Source organism: Hevea brasiliensis, chromosome 14 (genome assembly GCF_030052815.1).
Source record: "Hevea brasiliensis isolate MT/VB/25A 57/8 chromosome 14, ASM3005281v1, whole genome shotgun sequence".
Taxonomy (NCBI): domain Eukaryota; kingdom Viridiplantae; phylum Streptophyta; class Magnoliopsida; order Malpighiales; family Euphorbiaceae; genus Hevea; species Hevea brasiliensis.
In genome coordinates, this window is record NC_079506.1 from 3,584,488 (window position 1) to 3,609,979 (window position 25,492).

Sequence of the window (25,492 nt, forward strand, 5' to 3'; positions counted from 1 at the left end):
AACTCCCAAAATGGAATAGCAAGACCGCTTAGGATTGTTTGGATCTACTCCTCTGTAAAATTTCTTATGCTGAATATATACACATCTTCTCCAAAGTGGTGGGGATGCAGAATTGCCATTTTTTTGAAACTTTTATACTTGTGGCTACTTCTTATGCTTGATTTTTTTTTTCCATCTCTTCTAGATGTCTTGCTCTGTACCTTTCCACCTCCAAGTTCTTAATGAAGCTAAGATGACAAAAACAGGAACCAAGTACACTGATTCTCTACAGCGTCCATAAATAATCCAAATGGCAGACACATCTGTTTTATTGGATTGAATATCTAACAGAAAACATTATCACTTGAATTTTTAGACGGAGATGCTAGTAGGAACTCCCTTCCCTGTGCAACCCCCGCATGAACTATAAATTAATGCAGTACCTTTTGATCAAGTCAGCCGGCAAAGCTTCTTTATCAAAACGCCAAAGCTTGTCATAAACAGCAGAGCTCAGCTCCATGGAGTATTTGCCAGGAACAAAAGTGCTTTCTATGATTCCACCTCCGTTGATGAGCTGTCCTCGAGCAAAAGCATTGATTTCCATTGTGAATCGGAAATGGGGATGTAAAAGTCTATAGATAGGGTGCATTGCACTAAGTTGTCTAGGAGCTGCAATTATGTATGGCTCTACACAGCAGTGTGTCCTCAGCCTGAAAACAAAAAAAAGAAAAGTAGAACTCATAATCGTGAGAGTTAGGCTTTCGGGTTGGATCTAGTGTTTCTTAAATGACTTCAATGGTCATAAGATCCTGTGGAATATTTACCAGTGAGAGATAAGTTGGTGGATGCCAGAGTCATGAGCTAAAACATGTGCTTTAGCCAACCTCCACAGCCAACAAACTGTGGCATCATCATATCTTGGTGTAAACACTTGCTTCCATTGTGGCTTGTCGCCGATCTGTGGGCGAGTGAGTTCAATTGCTACAGGCTTCAATGTACTTCCATTAACGAGGAAGAAGAGAGTCCTGGAACCATATAACGTGGTGCCTTCAAGCTTCCTTACTTTGGCCACATATGGCAATTGCAAATCGTGGTAATCCAACATAAATAGCCTCTTCTGCTTTAAAGCCTACATATTATAAACCCAAACTTCAAGGACTTGTTTTGGTGCAAAACAAGAAATTATTTCTTGGATTTACCTCTTGAACAGTCATGAAGCATCCAATTTCCATTTCGAATATTTGTTTTGTGATCAAACATTCAGGCGAGGCATAGATTTTAGGGTCAAGTTCACTCTTTAGAGGCCATTCCTGTTCCTGCATGAGAAAATTCATAAAATTATTTTTTTTCATTTATTTTTTTACTCAAATTCAAGATCTTACTGTCTTGAAAATGATTTCAGTACCAATGAAGTAAAATTTAATTTATTGGTACCCGTAATTTCGTGCATTGAGACAAAATTGAATCAAGTTTTCTTCATTCCCATTTGTGCTTAATTATATTAGATGTTAGCATGAGTAGCTAGAATTTCATTTTCAAAAATATAATACTTTTGCTAACTAGAATTTCAATATTTTGATACATAAATAGAATACTTTTGTTGAGACTCCATTGTTTAACTTAAGAAAATTGAGGTTATAATCTTACTGTAACTAACCGTATGCAGAATGGATTAAGACCAGCAAGAGTTTGACGAGAAAATTCTTCATCCTTGAGCATAGAAAATCTATCTCCCGCAAGAGAAAATTTATATATGAGAAAGAGAAATTATACTCAGTGTCCTGCAAAAGAAAATTTATATATGAGAAAAAGAAAAATTATACTCAATGTAATGCGCTAACCTCCATTGTATATGCGAAAGGCCCGACGCATCCCATTATTTATACATGTTTGTGCAAATTGAGGAGAGAAAGAGAACTATACTATCAAACAACTGAGGCTCTGTTTGGATGGGTAAGGGAAGGGTAATTAATGGGAGGATAAGAGAGGGTAAGGAGCGGGAAGAGTTACAATAAAAAAAATCTTATATTTGAAAATGGGTGAATTAATGGAAAGGTAAGGAGAGGTAATGTATATTTTTTATGTTTGGAAATAGGGGAAAGAAGGGTAAATAATTATTAAAATTATAAAAATATCATTTTCTATTAGATAAAATTTATTATTTTTATTTTTTTTAATATACAAATTAAAGCCTTTTGTTTTTAGCTTGGCAATCAATAATTTGCATTTTTTTATTATTTCTTTATATTAGACCATGCCATGGATCATTTCAATATTCAACTTAAATATCTATAAATTAATACAAATGTCATTTTGTATATTTTAAAATATTTTATTTTTTTAAAAGGTAAAATATTATTGTTATAAAACAAATTTTTATAATTTTTTATTTATTAGTGACCTTGAATGGTAACAATTAACCATTTTATACATGGATTTTTTTAATGGGTGAGATTAAAATTTAACTATATGAAAGGAATTTATATTTCACTTCATGAATATATATATATATATATATATATATATATATATATATATATATATATATATATGTAAAAAAATTTAACCACTAAAATTAGAGGATAAGTACTTAGAATTATTGTCAATAACAATAAAAAGATTTTATATTACTCGATAATATTGTTATAAAACAAACTTTTGCAATTTTTTATTTATTAGTGACCTTGAATAGTAACAATTAACCATTTTATACATGGATTTTTTTAATGGGTGAGATTAAAATTTAACTATATGAAAGGAATTTATATTTCACTTCGTGAATATATATATATATATATATATATATATATATATATATATATATATATATATATATATATATATATATATATATATATGTAAAAGAAATTTAACCACTAAAATTAGATGATAAGTGCTTATAATTATTGTCAATAACAATAAAAAGATTTTATATTACTCGATAACTTAAAAGTAAAAATGAAGCGAATTAATAAGTTAATTAATTTAGAAGGCTAAGCTAAAAAGAACCCTTGCAATCTCAAAATTTAAAATATATATATATATATACTTATATATAAGCCTAACACAATCAAAAATAAAATCAAGGATATTTAATATTATAAAGACAGTCAAATTACATAATACCAACTATCAAAGGAACAAAAGGCCATAAAAATTAGCAAACTAGATATGTAGCTTAATTAATGTCCATAAAATCTCAAAATAGTCAACCAACAATATTTATTATCATTAGCATAATAAAGAGATGCTAATCAAAAGATAACTAAAGCACTTAACGAAAATAGATATATGACTTAACTAATGTCCATAAATCTCAAAATAGTCTACCATAAATAAATCACAAAATTAATAAATCAAAACAATAATGGACAAATCAAACAAGGATTGAATAAAGAACGAATTATTTACAAAAATAATTAACAATTAGAGCATAATAATTGTAGTAAACTATTGAAAGAACAAATAATTTAATAACTGAAATTAAATAGAAAGGTAAAACTAACATTGTTTCTGCAAGAATTCGAAATCCACGAGAGAGAGCGGAGAGATCAGATATGGCCACTTGAGAGATAAGACATTTGTTTGTATTGATAAACTAGGTTTATTTTTAATGGGTATAATTGGATTTTTAATAAAAAATTAAGGACACAATAGGAAAATAAAAAATAAAGTAATTTTCAGCTCTCACCTCCCCCTACTTACACCCCAATTTGGGGTGTAAGAAAAATTGGGATTTGAGGGGTAAGGCTTACCCTTACTTGCCCTTACCCTCCATTAACTCACCTCTTCCCAAACAGGGGTAAAATAATTACTAACCCCTCGTTACCTTTTATTAGAATTATGACTCAAAATCCTAATGGGATTTGAAGAGAGATCTTTTTTTCTAATTTGAGTGGGAGAAATATTTTTCAATAGAATGGAGGAATATTTCCTATAATGAGTAGAACTCTTATTTTAGTGTTATTCCTAAATTGAGTAGGACTTCTAATAAGATAAGGATTGAGAGAATTAACACTACAAATAGGAGAATGATGGAAAATGATATTTGGCTTTTGCCTATTGAATAGAGTGGCTTTTGCTCATTGAAGAGAGTGGCTTTCAGCCCATTGAGTGAGGCTGTCACCCATTTGTAGAAAGGGGCTTTGTCAATTGCTGAGAATTTGGCTCTACCCATTGATGAGGGGCACTTGCCCATTGCAGTGGAGAGAGGCTTTGGCCTAAGGTGGAGTAAGGACATAGAATTTAAAAGGAAGGAATTCTTGTCCATTGGTGAGAGGGCTCTTGCCCATATAGTTGAAGACACCCTTTGTGGTGTAGTGTTGTAATGGTAAATATATTGGGTTATGTCTAGAGAAGACTGAGAGGAACTAACTAATATATTTACTATAAGCAGTTATGTAGTATGCGTTCTCTTGGGTGTAATTGAGTTGATGGGTAGTACAGCTATGAGCTTGTAATGATGATTTATTTATTATTGATAGTGGAAGATGGCATGCTCGTGGATGTAGCCCTATGTTGAGAGGGTGAACCCCATAAATATTAGTGTTTTGTGTGTTTGCTTTATTTCTTTGCAATTTACACGCTTCTGAGGTGCACAATAAATTAGTATCAGAACATAGAGATGATCTTGGTGAGTTTGATTAAAGGTAGAGCTGTTGCGATGATGTGCAAATCTGCAAGTATACAAATAGTATCAAGTAATAGAGTGATAAGTAAAGTATCGTTCCCACGACGAATTGTGTTTGAGTACTAGACTATGGTTGTTTTGATTATTTAGACTAATGACAATTTATAAGAACTAAATTTACTAAATGTAGCAATTTAAATGGAAAATAAAGAAAGTAGACAATGGGTATTGTAAATGAAGTCTTAATCTAAGCAAAAATTAACTAAATCAATAATGGGCAAGCAAAAACAAAGACTAATTTATGGTAAAAATGATTCCAGAGTTAGGGTTTGTGAATTAAATCTATTGGGATTTGTCTCGGGTCATCAAATTTTAAAAGAAAATAGAGTTTGAAGGTGATTGATTCTAAAATCCTTTGATATCTTTTTCAAGCAAACCAAAGAGTATTTTAGGAAAACCAAACCTACTTTTGTATGATATTTGATTAACTTAAAACCCATTAAGTTTTGTAATCAGTCAATGAATCTTCTTAAAACCCCCGTTTATTTCTAAATCTAGGTGATTTCAAATTCTAATCCTTGATTATCTATCAATGATTTTCACCTTTCAGTCTTTCAATCAAAGATTAAAAACTAAACCCAATGGGATCCAACATTAGGTAAGTCATAAAGCACACAAGGAAAAGAATCAAAACTCATATTTATAGAAATCTAGATAAAACCCAATCTAAATCCACAAATAAATTTAAAACATTATAACCCAACTCTGAAATCTTAGAAAAACTATTCTATCATGATAAAATTTACAAGAGGAAATGATAAAACTAACAAAAGAAACATAAAAATAGACTAAGAATAGAAAAACCCAGGGGAAGGAAAGCCCAAAACTCTGAAAAACTGCAAGTGGATATTACTTGGCAGCAGCTCTCCAGCAGAAATAATGTGCTCCTTCTCCTTCTTATTCTTTTCTTGTGTTTCTTTTCATTGTTCTCCCTTTCTCCTCACTTCTTCTTGTGGTAAAAATTAGAAATTGATGCTTTTATATGGCTTCAAAAATTGCCTTAAAAATGGATAAGAGCCAAGTAGTTAATAGAAAATGAGGTGTAAAAATATCTAGGTCAGTAGAGATATTCACGTTTTGGACAGTCTGCTTAGGGTATTGCTTACCCTAAGTAACTTCTTCAGCAATTTTTGGCTTCTGCATACACTGTCTACTTAAGGTTAAGCAGACCCTCAGCGAATCTCGACAGGTTTGGAATGAAATGAGTTTTTCTGCTCATGCTTGATTTCTAACTTGACATGTGTTGCACCTTAAGCACTGCCGCTTACCCTAAGCATGATCTCAAGCAGGACCTTAAGCAAATCTCGACAAGTTTGTGGATGAAAACTTGAATGTGTTAGATTTAAGTTGTGCTTGACTTGCAGCTTGCCCAGGCTTAAGGTTAAGCAATATGACATACCCTGAGCAACATCATAAGCAAAGTTTCAAACAAATTTCGGCCAACTTGATCTTTCAATGATTGATTTCTTCAACTTTTCTCCATGCTTAAGGGACTCCAAATTTTTTCAAATTACCTTCTAATGCACTCATTGACCCTCAATTTGCCACAAAAACCTATTAAAAATAATAAAACTATAAAAATCAAATAGTAAGTAACTAAAGTTAATAAATAAGCTAAAAACATAAAATATACTAAAATATAAGGGCAAAATGGATGCAAAACTACCCTAAAATGCCTATATGAAATGAGTGCAACATACGACATGTAAAAAATCGCACATGCAATAATGGTGATAGTGGAGAGTTGAATTTAAGATGGAGCTCTTTGATGCAAAATCAAAATGGTTGATGACGTGAAGATTTTTTAAAGAATAAAGCAAGTTACACCCAAGATGAAGATTAAAGAATTGATGATTTGAAGGGTTCAAGCTCAAGCATGGAGATTTGATGATTTGATGACACCTAAGAATTTGAGGTATGCAATGGTTGACGGATTTTAAGTCAAGATGGAGATTATTAGAATTATGACTTAAAATCCTAATGGGATTTAGAGAGATATCTTTTTCTAATTTGAGTGGGAGAAATATTCCTCAATAGGATAAAGGAATATTTCCTATAATGAGTAGAACTCTTATTTTAGTGCTATTCCTAAATTGAGTAAGACTTCTAATCAGATAAGAATTGAGGGAATTAACAATATAAATAAGAGAATGATGAAAAAGGTTATTTGGCTTTTGCCCATTGAAAAGAATAGCTTTTAGCCCATGGAATGAGACTGTCACCCATTGTAGAGAGGCGCTTTGCCAATTACTAAGGATTTGGCTCTGCCCATTGATGAGGGGCACTTGCACATTGCAATGGAGAGAGACTAACTAATCCAAAATTGACAATTATGAAAAAAAACTAACTAAATAACTAATGAAATTAGCTAAAAATAACTAATAATAAAATAAAATGGCTATAAAATTAGACCTAAATGACTATGCAAAATATATGCATCAAATACCCCCAAACTCAAGCTTTTGCTTGTCCTCAAGCAAACTTTAAAATATAATGCAAAATTTTTAGGGGTGCCTTATCCAAAGAGCTATGAAAATTACCTATTAAAGTAACTAAACACACCTTTAGCCATACCAACAATCCATATACCCATCCTTCAAAATGCAAAGAATCTAATGCTTATCCAAGCTTTCACCGCTTAGCCATCAAGTCAATTATCGTTCAAAATCCCCAAACCAACCAATCAAAAGAGAGAGTCATGCTCAAAAGGAATTCTAGAACAATCAATAGTCAAAGTGTCTCTATATGGAATGATGGAATTGAATGAATGAATGAATGAATAGTTTTCCAATCCCATAGGCAAATTCCCTACTCCCATTTCCACTAATGTAGCAAGTACTATCAAGAGATCAAAGGTCTTTTTAGGGATGTAATGGGGCCATGGGGTTCAAAATGAGGCTAAGAAGAAGAATGGGTAAAAAGGATTCAAAGCATGAGAATATTTCCAATCTTAACAACATAAGGTACACTTCTTATTTTATTATAATTTTTTTCTTTTTTTTTTTTGGAGGAGAGAAGTACACAATGAGAATTGTCAAGTGCTAGCAAAACACATAAAAATGGAGGGACATTTTGATACTTTAAACTTGTATTTTGCATTTTCTTTTGATGATTGTCCCTAAAAGTGCCACCCCCAAACTCATTTCTTTTAATACATTGGGTGGATTTCTTTCATTTTGAATGGCAATAGTGAAAAGCATATATATTAGCACTTTTACAAGATGACAAGCACTTCTTCTCCCTTTTATTGTATATATTTTTTTCTTTTTTTCTTTTTTTCTTTTTTTATTTTTATTTTTATTTTTATTTTTTTTAAGAAAGTGTACCTAATATTCAATATTATTCTCATGAAAAGGTTGGAGTGTTTGGTTCATTGGCTAGGTAGTAATAAGGATTTCAAGAAAAGTTAGGGATAAAAAGGCTCAAAGGGGTTTTCAAAGGTTAATTTTAATTAGGAAAAAGGGCCAAAGGTTTAAAATGAGAAGGTTTAAATCAAAGAATGCCTAATCATTTCTCTTTTCAAGTACAAGCTGGTATTTCGCCTTGAAAGGTTTAGAAAATTTGTTCTAGGATTGGTGAGACATCATTTGACTACCTTATATCCAATAATTCCCTCTAAACACTTCCATCTCCAAATGACTAGTTGGGTGGCTTTTTGGCTAAGAAGATATAGGCAAGAGATAGACACTTCAAAACCTTGCACCTCTTAGGAAACTTTCAATCCACAAACCCAACTAAAGGGTGAGTCAAATCACTCTCATAGGCAACTTTTCAAAACTCAAGGGATTTGGCAAAAGATTTTAATGCATGATGTATGATTCCTAAAAATGAGTAATGCATTAACTAAATGGAGGAAATCTATTTGTCTATTTGTGTGCAATGTGTACAATTCTAAATTGTGTAAAATGTGTGTGTAAATGTGTAATGTATATGTATGTATGGATGTGTATGTAAATATTTACAATATATGTAAATGGAATGGGATGAGATGCTCTTATACTCAAAATGTGAAAAATAAAGCAAAAATAAAAATGTAAGCAAAAATCAAAATGTGCACCCCCAAACTCAAAATTGGACATTGTCCTCAATGTCTCAAGTAGTAGATAACCAAAACTCAAAGCAAATAATATTTACCAGGAATTGTGAAAATTAAGAGCAAAGAGAAAGAGTTACCTGGTATGGAGCAGAGGAGAATTCAAGATATAAAGGGATGCATAAGAAACTGCATAGGTTAGGCAGAGTAATATGCTGTCCAGATCAAGTGCATAAGTAGGGTGCATAAGCCGTGTGATTCTGCATGAGTGGCAATATGGGTTGCATAGGCTATGCAGGACATTTGCATGAGGGGAATACAGCCTGTGCAGTTCTGCATAAGTAGCAGAAAGGGTTGCACAGGCTATGCAAAATATTTGCATAAGGAAATTCATAGCCTGTGCAGTGTATACAAAAGCTGCTGCATGATGATTAGCAAGGACAAATGTGCAACCACCAGTAGAAGCATTGAAATGTATATAGAGTATGGGCAAATATGTACAAAAGGGCAATAAGTGCAATGAAAATCAAAGAAAACTAATGTAATAGCTATCCAATAAAACTTCAAGAAAAACAGAATTTAAAACAAACTAATTCAAAATAAACTATAAATGTTTGAACATATTTACAAAGGAAAAGTCCTACAAGTTTGAACAAAAGTAAAACAGAAGCTAATCTAGTTCTATTGTTTTGCCCTTGTCCAAAGATGTTGCTAAGGGGTGGTCACGCTTCTTGTCGAAATGATGGTGCTGGAGGAGGTGATGGAGGTGGAGGTGGCATTCCCAGAAAGATCATGAGCTGCTTCATCATCTCCTTCAATTCTTTTTGCTTGTCCCTGGTTTCCATGACAAGGTCAAAGAGTTGATCATGACGATCCTTGAGTGTATCAAGACCAGTGTCAAGCTTCCTATCCATAAAGTATATATCATCACTAAGCCTTTCAAGATAGGTGAATAAGGCTTTAGTGTTGAATGCAGGAGGGGCTGTGGATGAGGAAGGTTCACCAGAGGGAGGTGTGGTGGCGAGAAGGCTGGGTCTCTGTGCGCATCGAGGGGTGGGGTAGGTTCAGTAGAGTGCTGTGGGACTGATGGGAAAGGTTGGGCTTCTGGTTGTGCAATGGGCTCAGTTTCTGCTGCAGGTTGTGCAATATCAGAATGTGGCAAACTAAACCCTGTTTTAGATAGGTGTGCAGCATCAAAATATAAGGTGTCCACAAGTGCTGGTATTTGGTGCTCTTTAGGATTAAAACCAAAATGCTTGGCTATAACTGTTATGAGCCCACCCAAAACAATGTCACCTATGGATTTAGTGGCAATATGCAACACATGCTCACAAAAGAAATAACCAGGAGAAACCTTGACCTTGTGAAAAGCACACCATAACATGAATAATTCAGATTTCCCCACAGCACCAGAACTAGTCCCTCTGCCTAAAATAGTGCTAGCAATCAGCCTATGAATGAACCTAAGTGCAGGGTCAAGTATTTGAGAGGTTTTTGATCTGCCAGCAGAGAAAGTCTGAGGTTGGTTTGTGATGATTCTCCAAAATTGGGCAGCATTCCAAATACCCTTATTTGCTACCTCTACCCCAGTATGTGGCACTCGAAATAGCCCATCAATTGCAAACCCAAAAATGCTATGAAATTGGTCCAATGACAGCTCTCTATTTTGCCCCAAACATCTAAATTTAATAATTGGCTTATGGTCTACATCATGCAATTTGAGGGTAGCAGAGAATGAAGAAATAAACTCCAAAACTAGAGTTGGATAAACTATCTCCTGCTTATGCACAAATTCCATCCAACCCATACCATCAAGGTAAGCAACCACATTGTCAAATAAACCAAGTGACTGGAGAGAGTCCACAGAAATATACCTAGTGGGTTGCACCTTTCTTTCCTTAAGTCTCTTAAAGGCTGCCTTTTGGACTGCATCAGGAAGAGGCCAAGGGAGTTTTGAAACCAATGAGACTGCTGACATTTGCTTTTTGCTGGAAGAGGGTGATTTGGCTTGTGTGGAGGCTGAGGTTTTGCGGTTTTTGGGTGGTGGTTCTGAAAATGGGGTGGGTGGTTCTTTGCGTTTGGATAGAGGAGGGGCAGAGGACATTGGTCGCACAGATTTCGACCTAACTTTCCGCTTATAGGTGGTTGTGGGAGGTGGTGGGGGTGTCGCTTATGGAGGGGAATCGGGATTGGGAGGTATCGTTGACAATGGCGAGACCTCGAGAGGAGAAGCTGGACGGGAATGGGGAGGCGACTCCATTGCCGATGGAGAAGATGGAAGAGGTGAGGGGAAAAGAAAATATGCACGAAGAGATTAGGGTTTAGGCGGCGGAAATAGGTGTGGAGAAGAAGGGAAGGAGGAAAATGTCGGGAGAAATGGAGGGGAGGGGACGGTCGGGAACAGAAAATACGGGAGGCGGGAGAAATGGGTGCCGACGGAAGTTTTGGATTAGGTTGTGTAAGACTGCATAAGTGAAAAGTGAGTGTGCATAACTTATGCACCCTACTTATGTATGTCTCGGCTTATTTTGGACTTCAAAGAAATAGCTCATGCACAAGTGCATAAGTCATGCACTGTCCTTATGCACTGTTCGGCAAGTTTTGACCTTCAGGGAGAGTGGTCATGCGAAAGTGCATAAGCTATGCACTCTCCTCATGCACCTCTCGGCAGATTTTAGTGTTTGGAAAATGTGGTCATGCAGGTGTGCATAAGCTATGCACTCTGCTTATGCATGTTTCGGTGGGTTCTGGTTTTTGTGGAAAATGGTTATGCAGAAGTGCATAGGTCATGCACTCTGCTTATGCAGGTCTCGGCAGATTTTGGTGTTTGGGGTTGGTGGTCATGCAGTTGTGCATAAGTCATGCACTCTCCTTATGCACCTCTCGGTGGGTTTTGGACTTTAGAGAAATAGCTCATGCAGTAGTGCATAAGTTATGCACTCTGCTTATGCACCCCTCGGTAAGTTTGGAATTTTTGGGTTTCTGGTTATGCAGAAGTGCATAAGTCATGCACTCTGCTTATGCACCCCTCGGCAAGTTTGGAATTTTTGGGTTTCTGGTTATGCAGAAGTGCATAAGTCATGCACTCTGCTTATGCACCCCTCGGCAGGTTTGGAGATTCAGAATTTTTGGTCATGCGAAAGTGCATAAGTTATGCACCCTCCTTATGCAGACTTCAGCAGAGAGAGAAAATGCAGAATTTGAAGTTATGCAAATGTGCATAAGTCATGCACTCACCTTATGCAAGTTTTGACAGATATGAAATTTGACCAAATGAGGTTATGCAGAATTGCATAGGCTATGCACTCTCCTTATGCACTTGCAATAAAGGTGAAAAATGGCAAGAATTATGGTTATGCAGGATTGCATAAGCTATGCAGTTGCTTATGCACAATTCAACAAGATTAGGATTGCAATAGAATATGATTTGCAAGTATGAAAAATACCCTAAAATGAAGAAATATAATTCTATGAAGCATAAACTATGAGAAATTTTCACCAAAAACACATCAATATATACAAGGTTCATCAAAAATGCATCACACAAGCATGTAGAAATGGATCCTACATAAAAGACCTTTGAGAACCATGCCATTTTTACTCAAATTCTGCAAATCAACATTTAGCACAATAAAAACTCAATAAAATCTGCATAAAGTTGTATCTATTCACAAATGATGAAATGAACTCTCCAAGTTTTGCCAAGAAAATGCAGCATACCTACCTTGAATCCCACAACCCAAATAAGCTCAAAACTACAAAATTGACTCACTTACCATCATATTAACATTAAAAGCACATATACTTAAAAGTTACACACCCAACCTCACCAAGAACATAAGTAATCTGCTGCAGACCCTTCATTGCTGCAGAATTTCTTCTTCCTCTCTGCATAAACCAGGTAGCAGCTCCTGCACAGGTTATGCAGCAAAAACCGATCAGTTTTTGGGAGAGTTTGAAGGACAAAATTTTCAAGTTAAGAATCACTCCCCAGCAGTTCACCAACCTTTCTCCATTGAAATACATCTACAAGGGACAAGATTCAACAATGTCAAAAATGGAATTTGGGGAGATTTAAGATAAAAAACAAAAGCAATGAAAGTAAAAGTAAATCAGCAAAAGCAAAATAAAAGGACTTGGGATGCCTCCCAAGAGGGCTAATTTATAGTCCTTAGTTGGACTTTTCATGAATTTCACTGAAAAGAGGTGAGGGATTGGAGAGCTTGTAACAGCTTGCTCCTATTATTGGGTCTCCAGTTATGTAATGTTTCAATCTATGCCCATTGACCTTAAAATTCCCAGATTTTTCACTCCAAATTTCAATTGCTCCATAAGGGAAAACCTTAGAAACTCTATATGGACCAGTCCACCTTGACTTAAGTTTTCCAGGGAACAATTTCAATCTTGAGTTGAACAATAAAACTAAATCACCCTCTTTGAATTCCTTTTTCCTAAGATGCTTATCATGCCAAACTTTGGTTCTTTCTTTGTAAATACGGGCACTTTCATAAGCATCCATCCTCAGTTCTTCAAGCTCATTAAGTTGCAATAGTCTCTTTTCACCAGCTTGCTTAAGATCAAAATTCAAGGTCTGAATGGCCCAATATGCTCTATGTTCTAGCTCCACAGGTAAATGACAAGACTTACCATACACCAACCTAAAGAGAGTAGTTCCTATAGGGGTTTTGTAGGCTGTCCTATATGCCCATAAAGCATCATCTAGTTTGATAGACCAATCTTTCCGAGAATTGTTCACTGTTTTCTCCAAGATATGTTTGAGCTCTCTGTTAGAAATTTCAACTTGTCCTGAAGTTTGAGGGTGGTATGGGGTAGCTATCTTGTGCACTACACCATACTTCCTCATTAAGCTCTCAAATTGTTTATTACAAAAATGTGAACCCCCATCACTAATTACAGCCCTAGGAGCTCCAAACCTACTCAAAACAAATTTCTTTAAGAATTTCACTACCACTCTAGCATCATTAGTTGGAGTTGCAATAGCTTCCACCCACTTTGACACATAGTCAACTCCAACTAGAATGTATTTATTACCAAATGAAGGAGGAAATGGCCCCATAAAATCTATTCCCCAGACATCAAATAATTCTACTTCAAGAATACCATTTAGGGGCATTTGATCTCTTTTTGACAAATTTCCACTCCTTTGGCATTTATCACATTCTAACACAAATTTCCTCACATCCTTAAAAAGATTTGGCCAAAAGAAACCAGCTTGCAAAATTTTACTAGCTGTTTTAGAGATTCCAAAATGTCCTCCATAATCAGAAGCATGGCAATGATGCATAATACTCTGTGTCTCCTCATCAGGAATACATCTTCTAATTAGACCATCACAGCATCTCCTAAAGAGTAAAGGATCATCCCATCTATAAAATTTCACCTCATGCAAAAACTTTTTCTTTTGTTGCCATGTCATTCCTAGAGGTAAGACTCCACAAGATAGATAATTCACAAAGTCTGCATACCAAGGTAATTTAACAACAAGAGAGAAAAGTTGTTCATCCAAGAAAAACTCATCAATAGGGATTTCATCCAATTCTTCATCATCCAATTTCAGCCTACTAAGATTATCAGCAACTACATTTTCAGCTCCCTTCTTATCTCTAATCTCCAAGTCAAACTCTTGTAGCATCAGAATCCACCTAATGAGCCTAGGCTTAGCCTCCTTTTTACGGAGTAAATACCTGATGGCTGCATGATCTGAAAATATAACCACCTTTGAGTCAATAATGTAAGGTCTGAACTTTTCCAATGCAAAGACAATTGCTAGAAATTCCTTTTCAGTTGTTGCATAATTTGTTTGAGCCTCATCCAGTGTTCTACTAGCATAATAAATAGCATAAGCCTTTTTGTCCTTTCTTTGACCAAGAACAGCTCCAATTGCATAGTTGCTAGCATCACACATAATTTCAAAAGGTAGGCTCCAATCAGGTGGTTGCATGATTGGTGCAGTGATAAGAGCTTGCTTCAACCTGCAAAAGGCATCCAAACACTCTTGGTCAAATATAAATGGTGTGTCATTACTTAACAAATTAGACAAAGGTTTAGCTATTTTAGAAAAATCCTTGATAAAGCGTCTGTAGAATCCGGCATGTCCTAGAAAACTTCGAATTCCTTTGACATTGGTAGGAGGAGCCATCTTCTCTATCACTTCAACTTTGGCTTTATCAACCACTATTCCTCTGTTAGACACCAAATGTCCAAGCACTATCCCTTCCTGAACCATGAAATGACACTTCTCCCAGTTTAACACAAGGTTAGTATCTGCACATCTCTGCAAAACTTTAGAAAGGTTAGCCAAGCATATATCAAATGAAGATCCATAAACAGAAAAATCGTCCATAAAAACCTCCATTATGTCTTCAATGAAATCTGAGAAGATTGCCATCATGCACCTTTGAAAAGTGGCTGGTGCATTACACAACCCAAATGGCATCCTTCTATAAGCAAAGGTTCCATATGGACAAGTGAAAGTGGTTTTCTCTTGATCATTTGGATGGATAGGGATTTGAAAAAAACCTGAGTATCCATCTAAATAGCAAAAATAAGAATGCCTAGCCAATCTTTCTAACATCTGATCAATGAAGGGAAGTGGAAAATGATCTTTTCTAGTGGCAACATTTAACTTTCTGTAATCTATGCACATTCACCAACTAGTCACTGTTCTGGTGGGAATTAATTCATTATTTTCATTTTTGACCACTGTCATTCCACCCTTTTTTGGAACAACATGTACTGGGCTTACCCAAGTACTGTCTGAGATAGGATATATGATCCCTGCATCAAGCAACTTCAAAATTTCCTTTTTAACAACTTCTTTCATATTTGGGTTCAACCTTCTCTGATGTTCAATAGATGGCTTACAATTTTCTTCCAAACTGATTCTGTGCATGCAAAAGTGTGGGCTTATTCCCTTAATGTCATCTATGGTGTATCCCAAAACTTTCCTAAATTGCCTCAACACTCTTAACAACTTATCAGCCTCTAAGGTACTCAAGTTTGCATTTACAATTACTGGATAAGTGTTATTAGTGCCAAGAAATTCATACCTGAGCTGAGAAGGAAGTTGCTTAAGTTCTACCTTAGGTGCATCTTCTTCCTTGAATGATGGTTGCTTAAATTCGGCTTTTTCCTTTTGTGTGAGTTGAAAAACTGGAGCAGAAATAAATGGTGGACTACCCTCTAAGTGTTGAGCATATGCAGCCACGTGAGGGTTGTCATAGTCTATGCCTCCTCCATGGACCAAACAATTTTCAAGTGGATCTTCTGGATATTTCTTTCTGAAATGTTCTTCAACCAGCTCATCAATAATATCAATTCTTAAACAAGTATCAGCTTCAGAATGATATGCTTCTTCATAGTGTTATTAATGTTGAAAACCAATTGCTCTTCACCAACTCTAAGAGTCAGCTTTTCTCCCTTAACATCAATCAATGCTCCTGCTGTAGCTAGAAAGGGTCTCCCCAAGATAATTGGAATATTAGAATCTTCCTCCATGTCCAAGATGACAAAGTCAACAGGTATATAGAACTTTCCAACCTTCAAAGGCACATTCTCCAAAATCCCTTCAGGATACTTGATTGATCTGTCAGCTAACTGAAGAGAAATGTGGGTTGGCTTTAGATCTCCCATGTTGAGCTTCTCATAGATGGAAAGGGGCATAAGGCTAACACTAGCCCCTAAATCACATAGAGCTTTTGTAGAACATGATTCCCCAATGTGGCATGGAATTGAAAAACTCCCTAGATCCTTGAGCTTTGGAGGAAGTTTCCTTTGAAGGATAGCACTACATTCTTCTGTCAAAGCTACAGTTTCATGGTCTTCAATTCTCCTCTTGTTTGAGAGAATTTCTTTTAAGAATTTTGCATAAGAGGGCATTTGTGAAAGAGCATCAATAAAAGGCACATTTATGTATAGCTTCTTCAAAACTTCTAAAAACTTTCCAAATTGCTTATCAAGCTTGGCTTTCTGAAATCTTTGTGGAAAGGGAAGTTGTGGCTCGTAGGGCTCAGGAGGTATATACTTCTCTTCCTTCTCTTTAATTTTCTCTTTACATTTTTCTGCACTCTCTTATTTTTCACTTTCTTGTTTTTCACCCTCATCAGTTTCTTTCTCATTTTCTCTCTTCTCACTATTTTCACTCTTCTCATTATTTACAACTTTCCCACTTCTTAAAGTAATAGCTTGACACTGCTCTCTTGGGTTTTCTGGTTGACTTGGAAGCTTACCAAAAGACTTGGTACCTGAGGAAGATGCTTGTTGTGCAATCTGATTTTCCAGCATTCTGTTATGTGTTTGCATCTGTTCTAGCCTTGCTTTCATCTCTCTCATCTCCTCATCATGCTTATTTTGGTTGGCAAGAATCTGTTGTAATAAAACTTCAGTGGTGGAACTTTGTTCTTGCTGTTTTGGTGGAGGATTCATATTTTTCTGCTGAAAATTAGGCAATGGTTGCCTATTTTGCTGATATGGAATTCCTTGTTGCTGTAGTGGTTGAAAATTCTGATTTGGGACTTGATTTTGCTGATTTCCCCATGAAAAGTTGGGATGATTCCTCCAAGTTGGATTATAAGTTTGAGAATAAGAATTTCCCATTTGCTTGTTTCCATAATTACCAACATATGCTGCTTGCTCTCCATAATCTACTCCACAGCTGGTAGTTCCCTCTGCATAAGCCATTTGTTGTGAACTTCCAGATGATGATGAACTAACCAACATACTTAAGTCTTCCATCTTCTTAGCCAAGACATTTGTGAGTGCATCAAACTTTGCATTAATCATGTTGAACGGATCAAGATCATACATTCCAGCAGCTTGCCTCCTTTGAGTTGGAGCTGGTCCTCTTGGACTACTCCAAAGATGAGTATTCTTTGCAATTTTCTCCAATAGCTCATAAGCTTCATCTTCATGCTTTATAATAAATTCTCCTCCTATTTGAGCATCAATAATCCCTCTAATTGCAGGAGTGACATTTGTGTAAAAATTCTGGTTTATCATCCATTTTGGAATGGCATGACGTGGGCATTGTCTCTCTAATTCCTTCCATCTCATCCATGACTCATAGAGAGTTTCATCTTCTCTTGGTCTGAAAGCTGTCATTTGATTCCTCAATTCTTGAGTTTTTCCAGGTGGAAAATATTGTGCAAGAAATGCATCAGTGAGCTGCTCCCAATTTGTAATGGAGTTGTGAGGTAAAGAATCAAGCCAATCCAATGCTCTATCTTTCAAAGAGAATGGGAATAGCTTTAATCTTGCTGCATCATCAGACACTCCAGGTTGTTTTTGCATGTCACAGATCATAGCAAACTTCTTCAGATGTGTGTGTGGATTTTCAGAAGGATGTCCTCCAAATTGAGAATTCTGAATCATTTGAAGAACTCCAAAATCCATCTTGTAACTATTTGCATCAATTCTTGGTCTTGCTATGCTCTCTCTCAAGTCATCAAAACGAGGAAAAGCATGATCCATCATACTTCCCCTAGGCACATTAGCATTAACAACTTCTTCACCTTGGGCTGCATTTTCATTGTTTTGATCATTTCCAGCATTAACACCAATTCTCATTCTTTCATCAGCCATGACTTCTTCTAATTCAGTTTCTCTCAAGGCTTCTTTTCTTTTTCTGGTTTCTTTCTTGTTGGCCTGACAAAATTTCTCAATTTCAGGATCAAACAATAAGGATGTGTCACTTGTGCTTCTAGCTTTTCTCACAAAAGATTAAAAGTACCTGAAAAAGAACAAACAAACACAAAATGAAAATATAACAAAATAAAACTAAAAACAACTAAAATAATCAAGAATTCAATCTTAAACAAACAACTCCCCGGCAACGGCGCTAAAAATTTGATGTGGCCCAACCGCAAGTGCACGGGTCGTACAAGTAATACAGTAAAGATATCGTTCCCACGAGGAGTTGAGTTAATGATTGAATTTTTGATATAAAAGTTGACTAAATCGAAGTATTTTTGAAATTAAAGTAATGAATTGATGGGTATTGAGAATGTGAAATCTATATGTGCAAAATTAATATTCTATTCATCAATGTATTAATTAAACTAAAATTGCATCAAATTGAAATAAGCAAGTTCAAATATGGCAAGATTCTAAAATGGCAAGCAATTAAATTCAATTGAAAATTAGCAATGATAAAAAGGCGATTCCGGAGTTCGGGATTTCATATTCGAGCTATTTTGGGATTTTAAATTGGCTATCCAATCTTATGAAACTTATGGGTTTTAAGGAGATTAATTCTTAAATCCTTTGAATTCCCTTTCGAGTGAGACAAAGAGTGCCTTAATCAATCTAATCCTACTTTCGTGGACTTAGAGTTAATTAAGACCCATTAAGTTCTTTAATTAATCTGTGAATCCTCTTAATCCTTAGCCTATTTCTAGGTCTAAGTTAATTAAGTTCAATTTCTTGATTATCTATCACAGGGGCTTCTCCTTTCGGTGCTTCAACCATGGATTAAGAACATCACTTAATGGGATCCTACACTAAGCATGTCATTAAGCACACAAGAAATGAATAAAACTCATTAAGACCACAAATATGGATTACCCAATCAAAATCCACAAAATATCTCAAATATTACAACCCTTACTCCAGAATCAAAGGTAAAACTACTCACTATCCATAATGCTTACAAGATATATTGAGTTTAAATGGAAATAAAGCTTTAATCTAAGCTAAGGAATAAGAAATTAAACACTAGAAATATAGAAAAATGTAAGGAAAGAAAGAAATCTGCAAATCTTGGTTGAAAATGGTGTGGAAGGTGAAAGTGACTCTTCAAATTCTGCCTCTCCTGTCCCTTCCTTTTCTGCTCCTTGTCTCCTCCCTTTCTAAAATGGGAAATGAGACTATTTATAGCATTTTATGACATGGAGCCCTAAAATGGTGTGTTCTAGGAGGAATTTTCTGAGGGAATCTTCTGCTAACTCATTAATGAAACCTTTATGGGACTGCATAAGTGGACTGCATAAGTTATGCAGTCCCTTATGCAGTTTTCGGCTGGTTCTGGTTCACTTATGCAAAACTGCATGACTTGGTGCATAGGTTATGCACAATTCCATAAGAGTGCATAAGGGAGGCGTGAATGTGCATAAGCTATGCAGTCTCCTTATGCACATTTCGGCAGGTATTGGAACAGTGATTTTTCTCCTTATGCAGATCTGCATAGCTTATGCGGCAAGTTATGCACAATTTGTTCAATGCATATTTCAGCTTGAAAACTTATTTTTGACATCTTTGGCTGTAGAAGTCACTCCTCAATGGCAAAATTTCTCTTCAGTCCTTCAAAAACACCATTTTTTCCTACAAAACAAAGTAAAAATTACAAATTAATCCAAAATTGACAATTATGAAAAAAAACTAACTAAATAACTAATGAAATTAGCTAAAAATAATTAATAATAAAATAAAATGGCTATAAAATTAGACCTAAATGACTATGCAAAATATATGCATCACTTGCACATTGCAGTGGAGAGAGACTTTGGCCTAAGGTGGAGTAAGTACATAGAATTCAAAAGGAATGAATTCTTGTCCATTGATAAGAGGGCTTTTGCCCATATAGTTGAAGGCACCCTTTGTGGTGTAGTGTTGTAATAGTAAATATATTAGGTTATATCTAGAGGAGACTGAGAGGGACTAATTAATATATTTACTATGAGCGGTTATGTAGTATGCATTCTCTTGTGTGTAATTGGGTTGATGGGTACTACAGCTATGAGCTTGTAATAATGATTTATTTATTAATGTTAGTAGAAGATGGCATGTCCATGGATGTAATCCTATGTTGAGAAGGTAAATCACGTAAAAATTGGTGATTTGTGTGTTTGCTTTATTTTTTTGTAGTTTACACGCTTCCATGATGCACAACACCTTTATTTATCCCTCCTTCACCCTTATCCAAACAGACTCTGAAAAGACTCAAACCGCAAGAGTTTTGTAATCCCCATATAAACCTTCACTATTCTTGGTAATAGTGAGTCAAGATCAGAAGATAGTTTTCCACCTTTGGGAAGCTCAGTTCCTTCATTAAATAGTTCGTCTATGGTGGTGAAGTATGGAAATTCAGGCCCCTCATTACCATATTTAGCCTCTATGGTGGGCACTAGCATGCGTAATAGAGATTTTAGTTTATTTACACCAAATGATACTTGCTTCAACCCTGAAAATGCCTCATCTTTGGGTACGTACACATCATCCTTGCTACTTGATTTAGACAATGGGTGTGCATTCCATGCAAATTTACACATCAAAAGTTCATCCAATATTATTGATCTTTCTTTGCGTAGCCTAAGACTAAACTGGGTTTTGGTCGTTAGGCCATTTTGGTTCAAAAAGGCCACCAACTAATGCACAAAGCCCATACATGTGATAAAAATTTTACCCTTTTGGGTGCGAGGACGTCCTGTTCTACAACGCTTAGGGTATGGGTGGTCCTTGCCACCAAGAACAAGTCTTGCTAGGTCATCACTAGTATCTGGATCTCTAAGATCATTATATACATCATAGTCATAGATACTATAGGGGAATTAAACTCATGAGCCATACTATGAAGTTGTGGGAGAGAGTTGTGGAGCCTCGACTACGTCATGATACTTCTATCTATCTCAATCAATTTGGCTTCATGCCCGGTCGTTTAACTATAGAAGCAATCTTTCTCATTAGAAGCTTGATGGAGAACTATAGAGATGTGAAGAAAGATCTACACATAGTTTTTATTGATTTAGAGAAGGCTTATGATAGTGTTCCAAGAGATGTCTTATGGAGTGTGTTAGAACAAAAGAGGGTATCTATTAAGTATATACAAGTGTTGAAAGATATATATGAAGGAGCAACTACTATTATGGACACAGTGAAAGGGGACACAAGAGATTTTTCAATCTTAATTGGATTACACCAAAGATCAGCTATAAGCTCTAACCTTTTTACATTAGTTTTATATGAATTGACGAAACTTATACAAGAGAGTATTCCTTGGTGTATGATGTTTGCGGATGATATTGTTCTGATAGATGAGACGCGAGAAGGAGTCAATAGAAAGCTAGAGCTTTGGAGAAGTACTCTAGAGTCAAAGGGCTTTAAGTTAAGTAGAACGAAGACAGAATACATGCATTGTAAGTTCAGTGAAGGCCAAACTAGTAATAGAGAAGGAGTTAGTTTGGATAGAGTAGTACTGTCCCAAAGTAACCACTTTAAATATCTCGACTCAATCCTTTAAGTAGATGGGGGATGTGAGGAGGATGTTAGTCATAAGATTAAAGCCGGATGGTTGAAGTGGAGACGTGCCACATGAGTTTTATGTGATCGCAAGATTCCCAATAAGTTGAAAGAAAAATTTTACCGTACAACCATACGACCGGCTATGTTATATGGTAGTGAGTATTGGGCACTGAAGGAGTTGTATGCGTCTAAGATAAGAGTTGCAGAGATGAGAATGTTAAGGTGGATGAGTAGTCATACTAGACTAGATAAAATTTGTAATGAGAGAGTATTAGAGAAAATATAGAAGTAGTGCCAATTGAGGATAAGTTGAGAAAAGGGAGATTGAGATGGTTTAGTCATGTGAAGCGTAGACATACAGAGGCTCCAGTTAGACAAGTAGAGCACATTAGGTTAGAGGATAGAAAGAAAAAAATGGGTAGACCTAAATTAACTTGGAGGAGAGTAGTATAACATGACCTAGAAGTATTAGAGAAAATATAGGAGTGGTGCCAATTGAGGATAAGTTGAGAGGATGGAGATTGAGATGGTTTGGTCATGTGAAGCGTAGACATATGGAGGCTCCAGTTAAACAAGTAGAGCACATTAGGTTAGAGGATAGAAAGAAAAAAAGGGGTAGACCTAAATTGACTTGAAGGAGAGTAGTACAATATGACCTAGAAGCATTACACATTTCTGAGGATTTAACTCAAAATCGTTTAGAGTGGAGAAAATGAATCCATATAGCCGATCCCAAATTTTTGGAATAAAAGCTTAGTTTGAGTTGAGTTGAGAGTTGAGATAGTCATAGATCCTCTCAAAAGACTCTCTCCCCTTGTCCATTTCCTCTTAGATTTTTCAACTCCTCGTCTCTTAGCCTGTTCAATCCATCAGGCATGTCGACCGGTAAGTATGACTAGTTCAAGAGGCAAAAGAGAGAGAGAGAGAGAGAGAGAGAGAGAGAGAGAGAAAAAGAACATTCAAACATCAAAGTTACATTCTCAAGAATAAGTTGAGGAAGAAGAATACAAAACCTTATCGGTAAAGAATATCCTCTTCTTGGGGTCATCATTCTTGGAATGAGCCCATGAATTGCAAGAAATAGTAACAGACCCATTTGGAAAGCCTTCAAGAACTATGCTCTCGATAAAGATTTCCTTGTTATTTTCATTCTCTATCGGTACAGCTCCAACCGCACCAAATCCTTCTGGAACTTCGAAATTTGCCTCTAACTTCACCTCACAACATTTATGGTTCCCTAGATCAATTTGATCAGAAGCCTTGATCGTATCTTTCTCCCTCCCCGTTTCTGTCCATGAATAATTAGGCACTTGTCAGGACTTAAGATATATATATATATATTACAAAAATATATGCAATTTTTTCTTTTACTAAAAAAATGTAATATGTTTACATACTTTTAAGAAAAGGTTGAAGGAGGGTTGAAGTTTCTTTTTCTTTTAAAATAATTATCGGTTGAAATTATTATATGTAAACGAATATATTTTGATTATCGATTGTGTAAACACATAAATTTAATTTAGGGATCTAATTAAATAATTAATCATTTTGTTTAAGTGCTGATTAAAGAGGGATAATAATAATTTTTCAATGATTGATTGATAGAATCATTTCATAACTATAAAAATGAAAATATTCAATAAATATAGTAATAAAAATAAATACTTTATTTTTTATAATAAAATTAACTTGCTAAAAATTAAATTAATAAAATTGTCATTAATTCAAAAATACAATGAATATTAATATTGTGAATTATTGAATATAAAATATATTGATAGACTAAAATTAAAAAGCTTATCTAATTTATCTAAAAATTTATTTTTTTCAAAACAATAATGAAAAGTAAATTCAATTAAAATTATAAATTAAATAAAATAAATGATATGATTTTAACTTCTAATAGTATGAAAGAAAAAAACATTTTTTTAATAAGAGTTTTAAGAAATTTAAGCAAGAGAAAGATTCCAATAATAGCAATAAAATTAGGAGAAAAAAATTATTAAAATTTTAAAGTAACGAAAAAAAATTATGCTAAACGTTCCTTTAATGATCTTAAACAATAATTTAAAATTTAAAAAATAGATGTTGATACTTATAGAATTGTTGGAAAAAGAAATTAGTAAAATAGAATTAATAAAGGAGGAAGCAAAGAGGCAATAATGGTTTAGATTTTTTTTTTGTAATATTCACTGTTGGTATCATTTTTTTTTTTTAGCAAATTAAACTGTTGATATCATTGGTAATAAAAAGAATTTGGATTTTTCTTTTTCATAAAATTACTGACAAAGGATTTTAAAATACTCGAGGGTCCAGTATCCCCTTAAAATTTGATAATGGTAGTAAAAAATATTAATTTTTAGAGAAACTACTACTATAATGATGACTTGAAATATGTTGATTAATAGTAGTTACTGGGATCAAGCTCCGCGCTAACAAGCTTTTAATGCAGACTTTTACAGAAGATTTTTGATATCTGTTCAGCAGGTTGTGTCATAACACCAAGGCTAGAGACGAGCCAACTAACAGTTAATTTCAAGGTAATAGTTGCCTTCACTGAAACAGTTTCCGTGCCATGTATACTGTTGATATTGCCTTATCAACGATGGTACTGCCACTAGCACGTACACTAAAGCTTGTTTTGTTCCTAGGGAAACATTTCTTCTTCTTATAAGTAGGGAAGGAATTCTTTCCTTCACTAGGAAGAGAAGGTTTTGGTGGTAAAAGAGTGAAGGGCTTAGTAAAATTTAGCTTCTGAATCTGAGAGCTTAACATTTTTAGATTGATCAAAACGTTGATGGAAATCAGTGGATATTCACTGTGCAGAAGCAGCAGGTCTGGCTATTTAAGGGCGAGGGAAATTTCTATTAATTTTTAGCATGATAGAAAATTTAATTAAACAACCGTGTTTTTAGCTTATGTGTCATTAATGAATTGAATAGATGCATACAGTTAAGCCTTTATCTCAAAAATTTGGGGTCGGCTATATGAATTCTCTTTCTTCACTCTGAACGATTTTGGGTTAAATCCTCAGAAATGTGTAATGTTTCTAGGTCATGTTGTACTACTCTCTTCCAAGTCAATTTAGGTCTATCCCTTTTTTTCTTTCTATCCTCTAACATAATGTGCTCTACTTGTCTAATTGGAGCCTCCGTATGTCTACGTTTTACATTACCAAACCACCTCAATTTCCCTTCTCTCAATTTATCTTCAATTGGCACAATTCCTATCTTTTCTCTAATACTCTCATAAGTATAGAGAAGAACGATTCAGAAAAATATTTCGGAAGAAAATTTAGACTTATGCTAAATTAGCTAGTAAAAGCTTCAACCAAATCTGACTGTATATTGCATAAAAATAGCCAGGAGAAGCAAGAGAAAAGGTCAATTAAGCATGACATGCGTCTATGACGCAGGGATCATAATTAGAAGCCTAAGTCTTCATTTAGACTCAAGAAAAACAACACATACAGTACAATAATTCTGAAATTTCTTACGAATTGTTTCTTTTTTCAACTGCCTAGGCCATAAGGTCAT

At 35.0% G+C, this 25,492-nt stretch overlaps 1 non-coding gene and 1 pseudogene across 1 annotated transcript; one reads left to right on the forward strand and one right to left on the reverse strand.

Annotated features, from left to right (window-relative positions):
- Positions 1–180: 180 nt before the first annotated feature.
- LOC110652279 (linoleate 13S-lipoxygenase 2-1, chloroplastic-like) lies at positions 181–24,731 on the reverse strand (annotated as a pseudogene).
- Positions 17,731–17,837, forward strand: LOC131173606 (small nucleolar RNA R71). The gene has a single exon (XR_009143919.1). It is a non-coding gene; the product is annotated as a small nucleolar RNA R71 (small nucleolar RNA).
- Positions 24,732–25,492: the final 761 nt, after the last annotated feature.